Source organism: Pithys albifrons, chromosome 5 (assembly GCF_047495875.1).
Source record: "Pithys albifrons albifrons isolate INPA30051 chromosome 5, PitAlb_v1, whole genome shotgun sequence".
Classification (NCBI taxonomy): domain Eukaryota; kingdom Metazoa; phylum Chordata; class Aves; order Passeriformes; family Thamnophilidae; genus Pithys; species Pithys albifrons.
In genome coordinates, this window is record NC_092462.1 from 17,981,007 (window position 1) to 17,993,189 (window position 12,183).

General features: G+C 45.6%; 1 protein-coding gene across 13 annotated transcripts in view; it reads left to right on the top strand.

Moving 5' to 3' along the window:
* The first annotated feature begins 359 nt into the window (after nt 1-359).
* Nucleotides 360-12,183, top strand: part of ADGRL3 (adhesion G protein-coupled receptor L3) — a 513,478-nt gene continuing 501,654 nt past the window's right edge. For 9 of the 13 annotated variants that reach the window (XM_071555826.1, XM_071555815.1, XM_071555814.1 and 6 more), the window contains exon 1: nt 361-1,369. The gene's annotated coding sequence lies outside the window, so the exon portion shown is untranslated. Of the gene's footprint in view, nt 1,370-12,183 lie in introns of all 13 variants that reach the window. The other 4 variants (XM_071555821.1, XM_071555822.1, XM_071555823.1 and 1 more) reach the window with 2 other exon arrangements.

Below are 12,183 nucleotides of genomic sequence, written 5' to 3' on the forward strand. Positions count from 1 at the left end.
TAGGCAGGCTACGATTGGCCACCTGGCAGGACAGCCATGGGCAGAGTGGCCAATCGGGCGGTGCGGGATCCTTTCGGGAGGGGGCCGCGGAGCAGGTCGTGGCGGGGGTGAGGGCGAGGGTTGCGGAGAGTGCGGGGTGAAGGGTGGCTGCGGGGCAGAGCGGCCGCGGGGGGCGGCGGTGCGGTGCCGTGCGGTGCCGGCCGGCTGCTAGGTGGAGCCCGCGTCCGCGCAACCCAGATCCGGGCCCTCGCCGCTCCCCCGCCCCTCGGCTCGCCGCCCGCCCGGCTCCGTGCGGCCGCCGCCGGGCAAGGCAGCATCGCCGCCCGCCGCCTCCTCCTCCCCGAGCCCCCGTTCCCCGCTCCCCGCCCGGCCCTGCGGGGGACACGGGTGCTGCGGGTCCCGGCGCCCCGGAGCGCCCTCCCTCCCCGTGTGCGGTGCGTTGCGCTGTGCCGAGCCGTGCCGGGCCATGGGCCCCCCCCCGCGCCCGCTGAGCACCGCGCGGGGCGCGCCCGCCGAGCCGCCCCCTCCGCGCCCGCGGAGCCGCCCCCTCCGCCCGTCCGCGCCGAGCCACGCCGGGGCTGGCGGTCTCCGCAGCGGCAGCAGGAGGAGGAGGAGGAAGAAGGATCCGGGGTGTCGGTGGAGCGCGGGGCTCTGAGGACCACCCGCCTCCCTCCGCGCGGGCGCCTTTGTGTCCCCCAGCCCCGGCGGAGCGAGGGGCCGCGGGCAGGGGAGCGGATGCGAAGAGCGGCTGGTGCTGGAGGGGAAAGAGAGAAAGGGGGATGGTGGAAGATTTCTCTCCTTTTTTTTTTTTTTTTTGGTGGTCTCCTCGGCAGCGGCTGTTCTTCCCCAGCAGCAGCAGCAGCAGCAGAGGCGGCAGCAGCAGCAGCACAGGCAATGACTCTGCCGCATCCGAATCGCCTGGCCGGTGGTGCCGGCTCTGGAGACATCACCTTGCTCTGAAGTTGTCCACCTGGAGGAGGTAAATCGGAGCGGGGCTTTCGTCCAGAGGTGTCGGCGATCGCGAGGAAGAGGAGGGAGCGATCGCCTCCCCCATCCCCACACACCCTCGTCCTCCGGGAGAAAGCTTGTGTAGCAGAAGAACACGGCAGAAAAGGAGGGACTTATACTTCTCTCTATTTTTTTTCTTTTTTCTGTTTTTTAATTTTTTTCTTCCTTGAGGGACGTTCCGTGCTTCTCACCCCCCCCCCCCCCCCCTTTTCCTCCTGGCTGGGGGCTTTGGTACTGTGGCCAGGTTTGCTTCCTACTCCCACCCGTGGTTTTAATGGCTGGATTGTGGCAGCAGCTCCCTGCTGCAGGTTGTTGAGGATCTCATGGGGACTTGCATCTCAGGAGCCGGAGGTGACTAAAGGTAACTAACCACCCAGCTGATGGATGCTCACCACCCCTTGCCTGGCCCTCAGTTGCACCCTTGCCCGGTTGCGTTGGGCTGAAGGGTGCCGGCCGCCCTGGGCGCAGCTTGGATTGAATTATTCCATAATGAGGATAGTTTGCCTTCAGTGGGGCTGGATCCTCCAGGTAGCGGGAGAGCATCTCTCTGAGTCTGCATGCTACGGGGGGGACGACAGTGGAGACAAGGGGTGTGCATCTTGTTGGGAAATGCCTTGCAGGCTTCAGCTTGGTTTGATCGTGGACGGCTAGGGTGTCAGAGGCAGTGAGGAGATCGAAGGGATCTTGTAGGTTTTGTTCCTTCTCTCTCTTCTCTTTTTCTGTGAAAGACACCACGTTGGACCGGTGGGCTTGCTGCTGTTACACTGAGAAATTCCTGAGTTTCATTATATCCCCCCCGCCCCGTCCTCATGCCCACCCATTCGTGGATCTAGGTTTGTATTTAATTACTGAAGGGTGCCTCGAGAAGCAGTCGCTTTCCTGGATATCAGAGAGCATGGGAGGGGGGATGTTTCCGAATTGAAGGTGTGTGTTGGGGGTCGCCTGTGCGTTGGTATGAGTATGAGGTGATGGGGTAGAGGTCTGCAGCCCGCCCAGCGGCCCCAGGTTACAGGTAGCCGCGCAAGCTTCGCCTTCCCGTTCAGCCACAGAGCGAAACGTACGGTGTAGGCAGGGATGTGCAGGGCTTCCCATCTCCTGCCTGTGAGGTTGCGTTTGCCGATTCTGACAGTATAGGACTGGCGTTCGCCAGAGGGATTTTTGAGCAAGGGCCGATATGTATGGCTGGAGGAAGAAAATTGCAGGTTTTATGCCTTTTTTTTTCCGCATTGTTTATTTGCTTGCTTAATTATTTATTTGTGTTCCCCTTGCAATCATCTTTACACTGCATAACTTGGAAATACGTTTGTAAAGCTGATGGTTGCTCCCTGCCATCAGCCAGAGAGCAACCCGTTCGTGTTTCCCAGTCTACCGAGCCTACGTCGAGCTGGTGCCCGTTAATGCTAATGAAGATGTAGGCACAGTGCCCCAGAGATGGGCCCTGGATATCTGGGGGATTGCCTTCAAGGACTGAGTTTGTTCAGCAGCCTTGTGTGCAGAGTTGTCCATGGAAGCAGCGTTGACCCCCAGTACATTCAGCTGAGTTTTTCCCGCACCCTTTCCCCTGTGGACGGGCAGATGTTTAGTTTTGCTTGAGGGATGGTGAGATAAGAAAGGAGTCTCTTTTTCTCCCTTTCCTGGTAGGCATGAGATTCTTCTCTGCGGTAGTTAAAACAACTCGTATTATGCCCAAAAGCAATGTATTGTTGTCTGCTTGTCAACTGTAGCGTTCATTATTGCCTTAGCCTAAACAACCCGTGTCTATTGTATTTACTTTCCTGTTTAGATCGCTCATTAGGAGTTATTGCCATTTCCACTCTCACAGTTCTGGTTCCAGGCAGCCAGCTGCTTAGAGGGAGGCTGAGATGTAAGAAAAAGGGTGAAAATGCCATCTGTTTCTTGATATAAGGCAGATAGGTAGTCTGCTGGTTGCAATTTCTTTCTGTATTATAGCCCTGATTATTCCAGAGTGTAGGATCAAAATTTTCAAAGCTGATAAAAAAAAATCTTCCCTGGAGTTAAAAAGAAATAAATTCCATTTTCATTGTGGAATGCTGTCTCTTAAGAGCACAGCCAATGCTGCCTGCTTGGTATTGAGTAGTAGCATGTGCTTTGTACAGCTCATTTATCATCATATCCAGGGGTTCTCAATATGAACAGGCTTCTACTGTGTATTCATTAGCAAAAACTCGTTCATGGAGTTTTTTTATGGAGGTAAACCAGGTGTTGCAGGTTAAAATGGGCTGCTGTCAGAAAGTCAGCAGTGGTCACTTGAGAATACCGGATCAGGAAGGGTGAAAATCTGTACACTCATTCCGATGTTGGGAGACAAAAGTTCAGGTTAAGGCTCCACTGTAAAGATGTATTTTTTTTTCCTAAAAAAGCTGTAATTATTACCTAAAGGTACAACAACTGCACTGAGGGAACAGGAGTCAGTCCCCTTGTTATGGCAGAGGCTGCTCCTGTTCCTGCTCCTTAGGAGTACTTTTTCCTTATTTAGGCTTGGTTTGCTATAAAGTGATTGTTTTCTTGTTACCTGCTAGCAAACAATAAAGTGGATACAAATCTCTGGTGTGTTTGTTTCCAAAGGACTGAAGTTTTTATAAAGCTAGTCTTGACCTGTGTGTTCCATATAATTTCTATTATTGAATAAATATGCATTTTCCCTTTTCTTCCTGGCGTGGTTAGGAGATGGTGTGTTTAATTTCACATTTAATTTCAGAACAAGACAAATGGCAGTATAGATTGGTGATAGTGAAAACACTGAGTTCTGCTTTGTGGGGCAGTGAGATTTTAATTGTATTTATTAAGTTTAAGACAGAGTCCTCACTTGGATGTTTTTTGTGAGAAAAATGGGAGCTGGTGTTTCAGTTTTTCGGTGCCCTCCAGAGATGAAGTAGTTTATGTCTCAGCCTAGGAAATTTAAATTCGTCCCTGAGCACTGCCGGGTCCATCCCCCTCCTTTGTTTGTTCTGCCTCGCATCCCACAGGTTGGGATGATGCCATGGGGAGCGTCCCTCCCAGTTGGAGTTGATGTGGCAGAGGTGCTCGGCTTGCCTATCCAAGCATTAATTGCAGGGAAGGCTTTTTCCTCCTGAAACAGAAAACAAATTGCTCTGCCTGCTGTTTTGAAAATTAAGCCAGTGCTCTTTGCTGGCTGGAGGGAAATGCAAGCAGGTTTGTAGGTGAAGATGCAGGCACACGCATGCAGCCTGCTGACTGGTGAGCTGGGTGTCTGCATGCTCCTCAGCGTTGCAGGGCTGTTATAAAAATAAGTAAATAAGGATTTAGAGGCAGGTAGACTGAATTACCGGGCAGGGCTAAAGAGGGATATGCATGACCTTTAGCTTTGGGCAACACTTAGTTGAAGGGCCTGATGGTGCTTTCAGGGGTTTCAGATTCAGAGCATGAGTGTATGCATGATCAACATGAATAAATGAGATGCACATGAGAGAGTGAAGTCTTTGTAAATGGAGAAGTCCTAGGAGCGGGTGATTTATTACTACAGATTTTAATACTAATAGTGTTGGGACTGGTGTAGATTGACTGGGAAGCTATTTAATGCGTGACACAATATAAAGGATGAGTTAATGATTGATGGAAGAGATGGAATTCAGGGAGCAATGGATCAGGGAAAAGCTAAAACATGGAGGATGGACACAAGGATTTCTATGCTTTAAATAAGTTCTCTTTCCTTTTTTTTTTTTTTTTCTGATATAATTATGTTACTTGGTGGTAGTGAAAACAACCCAACATTGTGATTTGAGTGATTTTGATAAAAATTCTTACTGCTTAGAGCATTCTTGGACATCACAAGAGGTTTGAAAGAACAACTCAAAAATTCTTGTTTTTGGAGTGATGATATCTGAGAGCTAGACATCACAATATTGATGTATTACTTGGGACAATACTGAGACATGAAGACAGTCCTGCAAAATAAAGTTTTTTCCTGCCACTTTTGGTGATGGGCTGCTTATTGGAGTGGGATGCACTTGGTGAGCATTAATGTTTTGGAGAGATGTTTATTGTAGTTCATTTGAACTCCCAGTTCTTCCCTGCTGACACTTTTCTTATTCAATAGATACCCTCCTGCTGGGGTGTGAATATGAAAAATGCACCATGTTGCCAAATTTGGAGTGTACATACTCACTTGAGTCCCTGCTATGTCTACAGGCAGTGCTTTCAGTTGTCAATAGGATGGAGAGCTAAAAATTGTGCTATTTGCAACAGTTCACTGTGCCCTGTTATATTTGTAGGAGCATACCTGTCCCAGCAAGATGGGCTTACATGCTGGCCTCTGACTGCATCATCTCATGGGGTCACGTCTGCCCTGCCAAATGTTTGTCATGATCCTCACCAGCCCTTAATATCAGAGTGTGTAATCCTTACTTGAGATGTGTGAATATGTCCTTGTTTCTGTAGGCACTTAGATGCTCTAGCACTCCCTGATTTCATTCTGATGCCTACTGGCAGTGGAAGTTCTCAGAGCAGGCTGATGAAATAGAAGAAAGAGAACTTTGCTTTTAAGCACCTACTTTTAATTCCTGGCTACTTTGATGGCAAGGAAACCACCTCCTACTCAAATCTGTAATGTGATTCTATCTAAGATGTTATCTCATTGCCTCATGGCCTCCAGGTCTGCAGTGTAATGCTTGCCTTACATTCCTCACTAGATAATCTCGGTGCAGTGTGAAATGCATGTCTCCTGGCTAAGTGTTCATTTTTGAGATGACTTCTCTAAGGACACCTTGATACTATAGCTTTTTCTTCAATAGTCTTTTCTGAGAGCCTTCTGATTTTGCCTCTAAGTCAGATGTTTTTATCAGTCATCGCACTGAACATCTGTAACCATAGCGAGGTAGATAGTCTTTTCCAGCAATGAAAACTTCATTTTAATTGTTAGGAACCAGTGTTTTACTAACTAAACAGTGCTCAGTGTGGGATTTTTCCAGCCTGCCTGGAACCTCTCTTTTCCTCTGGCTGAGACACGACCAATACAGTTTTTAAATGGCCTTTGTCTTTCTGTCATTTTTTTTCTCTCTTTTTAAACTTTTCATCTCTACTTCCTCCGGCCCACTCCCATCCAAGGAAGGTATTGCTGCATCTGCGATGGAGTTCTCAGTGTAGTCAGTGGAGCACTTCTTTTGGCTTCCCTGTGAGGGGAAGATGCTCAACAGTCTCAAATGTGATATCTTCTCAAAAGAAGCTCCAGGATCTCAGATGTGGTACCTTTTCAAAAACATTCCCTGGTTTCAGCATCAAGTTTCCACTAACTGTTTTGTAACATCTTTGCCAGAGGTGGCATTTCAGGCTGAACAAAGCAATTGTTGAAGATAAAGGGTTGAAATCTGTGTACATTTCTAAAATGTGTTCCCGAAAACAGTCAACAATTAAAATCAGGTTACTTTTGTTTGAGACTTGACAGCTTTCAGTTTCAAGGGTCATGAAATAGATACCATTCTGAAAGGAAGCAAGAAAGAGTTTAGCAGCTGTCCTAGTTAAGCAATATGAAGGTATATATTTCATTTAAAAGCCTAAGAGTAATAAACTGTTACAGAGCATCCTTTAGTGTATGGTCTCACACTGCTAGGATTTTTTTAAATTATTTTTTTAAAGCATGTTGATCAACACGTAAGTAACTGCATAGGAATGATTTCAGTGGCTGCAGACCTAGTGCTTCAGAGGTCTGTAGCACAACTCCCAGTTCATTGCAGTGCATACCTGTCAGAGAACAGCTTTGAAGTATTATGCATGGTGTTTTGAGTAGGTTGGATTATAGCTTTGCTACTATTAATTGTAAGAGCTTTACTGATTTGATTGCAGTTGTATTGATTTATATCAGGTAAAGCCATTGATTTTGAACTTTGGAATGGAGCTATGTATTTCGAGAACTTAGAGCAAAATGTCATAAATACAAAGACCAACACGAATGTTTTCTTACAGCAATGCAAGGTTAAAATGAAGTGAAATAGGACTCTGTGCTTTTGTAGAAGTGGTGCTGAAAATTTAGTCATGAATTGCGCTACTGTAAAGTCATGCACAAAGGTGCCAGCATTGCACAGCACATTTCTAAGAAGAGGTCTAGTCTAAACCTGGCACTTTTGGATAAGACTCTTAGTGGTTTTTTACCAGTGGCAAGTAGTTTAGCTTGTAAGAGTCATTGCACACATTGTATGTAACATTTTACAGTAAGTCCCTTTCCTATGCCAAAGGAACCAATAATCTAGTTCCAGAGGTGAGGCCACTGCATGAATGGACACTTTTAAAGTTCACGGGATAGAAACATTCTGACTAATGCAGTTTTGGCTCATCTCTTTCTTATACGTAGACATGTAAATAACATGATTTGGGGAACAGTCACAGGTTTTTATTTCTTTTATTTTTTTGTCAAACTCAAGAAAGTGAAGAAGAATTTTGAGTATAGGTGAAATCTAAGAATTGCACCCATACCCACAACATATATACCTGCAGTTGTATGTCTTTATGTGTGCATAACATAGGTTTTGTTTGTGAAATGATGATGCATAGAAGGTTGTAGTTTATTTACTTTTGTTGCTGGAAAAACTCCTTATTCTGACAGTTTTTTGGTAGCTGCAGTGATGGACAATAAGTAAATACTTGTGCACAGGCCTGCAGTTTTAAAATTTTAACTGAGTTGCTTAGTTAGTAGTCCCATACAAATTAAAACAACCACAGTTTCAGATGTGCTGAGGCAGTGCTGGTCCTTGCTTATTTGTGGTAGCAACCTGTTCCCATTCTGAAGTTGCTGATCCCAAGCCTGTCTTAATGAGATTTTTTTTCATTGCCCTCAGAGTGGAGAAGCATCACTGTGTTGCGGAAGTGCTATTTGCAGCTTTCTTGGGGATATCAACATTTTCCTTCAATCGAGGAGTAGGGGGCACGTTGCTATGTATGCTACCTAACTTTGGGCAGATCTAGGTTAGATGGGGAATTTAGCTCCAAAGGGCCCAGCCCTGGGAACTGCCGAGGTGTCCACTATATTTTTTTAACAAACCCCATGTGTCGTGTTGGAGGACACCAGGAGACAGGAGAAGCCTTCAGCAGAAGCAACGCCACTGTTCTGTTTGATTGGTGTATCTCGCTGTTTACAAGCCCTGCAGAGGCACTGCGCTGCCTTGCTATTAGCGCCGTGTCGCAAAGGAAGCCTTGGCTTAAGCCCGTGAGAATAGGGGAGGGACCCAAGCCCAGTTTTTGATGTTCTGCATGGGTGGGTACCCTGAATACTCAAATGCATTCCAGTGACAGCTGACCCTGTAAGATTTTCAATAGCTCTCTGGATTTTTTGTCTTTCTTTTTTTTTTTTCCCTCCTTTTCCCTCTTTTAAAAAATTTATATGTTTTATTTTGTTTTATTTTTTAATTTTGGTTGGGGTTTTTTGTTTTTTTTTTTCTTCTGACCCAAAGACTGCCGGAGGAAAGAAAAAAAGCACTCATTGTAGCTGTCTCTTTGAATAGGTTTCACTGATGGAGACAGTTGAGGAGAATTTCAGGGATCATGTTAATTCCTTTTCTTTCACACAGCCTTTGCGTGTGTGTGTTTCTGACTGAAACATTGTGATTTTGAAATGGTGCAAATTCCCACCACTGACTTCAAAAGGAGTAAGATTTTGTTCTTTGGGTGTTTTTGTTTCAGCAAGATGTATGCTGCCTTTTTTTCTACCCAGAAATATCTGCCATGTAATGTGAATTCTTATTTGCCACTTTCATTTGTGTGTTCTTTTGCATTTTTTATTTGCTTCTTTTTCCTCTCCTCCTTTTATTCCCCCACAATAACAGGAGACTTTGAGACTGTATACTGAATTATTTTTTACGTTAAGGCTGTGTGGAGGTACACCAAACTGATCTATAATCCTGTAGTAGATGATTTATCCATAGTGTCCAGAGAACAGCCGTTCTCATTTCTATCATACCACAGATTTCTATATTGGTCATTGTGCTTCATCTTGACCTCGCTGGAACTGCGTGTCTAATTTAAAATGTCATTTCTGTGGATTTTGTATATTGCAATCATGGACTTTAATAGTTTGAAAGTTTGGTGTATATATCCCACTTCCTTCTGAGGGAAATTATGATGTGACTACTGCACTTTCAATTTGCACATCACAGACTTCTTCAAGAAGATGTCATTTTGGATTATCTTTAATGGATGCAGATGTGTGGAATGGCTGTGTGTCTTTTTTTCCCCCCTCTTTTTTTTTTTTTTAAACAACAGTAATGTTACAATCACTTCTTTATTTGATATGACTCCAAAACAATATGTATCTTGTGTCAAACTCATCCTGATAGGTATTTGAAATACAGCAGTTGTACTGCATAGAGTGATAACTTTTGACCTTTTGACAAGGGATCCACAATTACAACTGTAATACACTTTATAGATCTTAAGTAGGTCACCAATTTGCAATGAGTCTTTCTAAAGTCTGTGTGAGGCATTTTGATTGCAGGTGTGGGGAGCCTTTTTCTGTACAGCATTGCCAGTTTGCGGAAGGGAGGCTAAAATTACGGAATGGGTAAGATTGGAAGGGACCAAGTGGATCATCTAGGCCAATCTCCCTGCTTAAGCAGAGTCATCCTAGAGCACGTGGCACAGGATTGCATCCAGACAGTTCTTGAGTATCTCCAATGGGGGAAACTCCACACCCTCTCTGATCAATCTGTTCCAGTGTGTGGTCACCCACACAGTAAAGAAGTGCTTCCTCATGTTCAGATGGAACTTCCTGTGCACCAGTTTCTGCCAATTGCCTCTTGTCTTCACTGAGAAGAGCCTGGCTCTATCCTCTTGATTCTCTCCCTTCAGATACTCGTATACATTGATGAGGTGCCCTCTTAAGTCATCTCTGCTCAAGGCTGAACAGGCCCAACTTTCATAGCCAGTTGTATCTTAGTAAGAGAAATAGAATCATGAAATCATAGTTTGGTTTGGATTGGAAGGGACCTTAAAGATCATCCAGTTTCAACCTGTCTACCATGGGCGTGGCAGACACCTCCCACTAGACCAGGATGCTCAGTTTCCCATCCAACCTGGCCTTGAACACTCACTGCTTGGGCATCCACAACTTCTCTGGACAACCTGTTTCAGTGCCTCACCACCCTCACAGTAAAGAATTTTGTCCCTAAGTGCTTCAGTCCCTTAATCATCTTTGTTGCCATCTGCTTGACCAGATCTAGGACCTCCATGTCTCTCATCCTGAGGAGCCCAGAACTGGACACAGCAGTTCAGGTAAGGCCTCACTACGGCTGAGTAGAGCAGTAGGACCACCTACCTCCCTTGATTTGGTGGCAGTGCTCTTCCTAGTGCACCCCAGGATACCATTGGCCTTCTGGCCACAAGGACACACAGCTTGTTCACAGACAGCTTGGTCTCCACTAGGACCCCCAAATCCTCTACAGAACTGCTTTCCAGCAGGTAAGCCCCCCAGCCTATCCTGGTGCATGGGATTATTCTTTCTTAGGTGCAGGACCCTGTATTTGCCTTTGTTGAATTTCAGTTCTCTGCCCATCTCCAACATGCCAAGGTCCTTCCAAAGGGCTGCACAGCCCTCTGGGGTATCAACCAGTCCTCCCAACTTTGTGTCAATCAGTGAACTTTCTGAGCAGGCATCTGCCCCTTCATACAAGTCATGATGAGTAAGTTAAGCAATACTGGAGCCAGCGCTGAGTGTTGGGGAACACCTAGTGACAGGCCTCCAACTGGACCCTGTGAAACTGATTACGGCCCTCTGAAATCAGCAAATTCTCAATCCATCTCACTGTCCACTTGTTCAGCCCACACTTCCCTGAGCTTGCCTATGAGGATGTTGTGAGAGAGAGTGTTGAAAGCCTTGTCAAGGTAGACAATTTTCATGGTGACAAGGGAATTATACCTGTGCAAGTGTCCATGTTTTGATGAGAAATACAAGGGCACATCCTAAGCGCATGTGGATATGCCCACTTGAGCAGCTCTCTGCAGTGGGCCAGAGACCTTGGATAAAACACAAGATGTTTGAAAGATGTAGAAAGATGTTCGCCAGTAGACTCAAGTGGCTGTTTATGCAAGCCTTAAACTAAGTTGCAATTTTCTCATTCAGGGGGAGAATCTGGACCTCCACTGTGTCTGCAGGGATGTTTGTGGCAGGGAGAATGGGATATGTGGGGAATATCTCTGGGAGCAGCCTCGCTGTTTGTCTTCTTCAGGTTTGGGAGCAGCAGATGGGGGGTTGTCTTCTCCAATGCCTTTATGCTTGATCGCTCCCTCATCCCATGCAAGCGAAGGGCAAACCAGCATAACCCGTGAGCCAAGATGTAAGGGTGAGGATGCCAGCTTTTGTTTGACCCTTTTCAAGCTGCAGGCTTGAGCACAGCGAGGATCCAGGGTTCTCCCAAGTTCATGTAATTTGGGGGCAAAGCCTATTTCAGCGGTAGCCATTGTTGTAAAGCTGATTACGTAAATGCATAAGTAAATAAACAAACATTAATAGCCAGAGTAATAGGCAAGTTAGTGAAGAATACTGTGAAAGTCTGGTCTGTAGTAATACAGATGTATTTTACAGTAATAGTAATGTAATGCTCTTTCTTTGAGCTGGATCCTCTTAACTTCTACAATAAAATAAATGGCAAAATGTATTTTCACCTAGGGGAGCCAAGTCCGCTTCTAATTTCTGACTCAAATAGGTCTCTGCTGGGCTGCAGAAGTAGTTGTAATCAAACACCAAACAGATAATGATGTTTTGGATTTTTTTCCTGAAAATTGCTTTTCCTTTTATACCCTAGACATTTGTGTGGGTGATTCCTTGCTGAACACAAAGATGTGGTTTTTGTTGTCTTTCATTTACGTTGTCTGTTGAATTAGCAGTGTTATGCAGTTTTGTCTGTCTCACTTGGGTGGGATGCTGCAATGATTTAATTTAAAATGAAAGAGAGCTGTCTTTATTTTAGAGAAAACCATGGCTAAGTGGTGAGAGTAAGCAGGTCTAACCATTACCAGAAGCCCTAATTAGAAGAAATCCCATGTACGGTTGACCTTGACTATTGAGACAACCCTCAAAGAAGAAAGAGCACTAAAAATTAGTATGCTGCCAGTGCTGCACTTTTATTATTTGACGTTATTAAGCAAACTCGGTGTGTATTTCTTTTTTGAAGCGTTTGATTAAATGTGTGATCTTATCTTGGTGAAATGGCC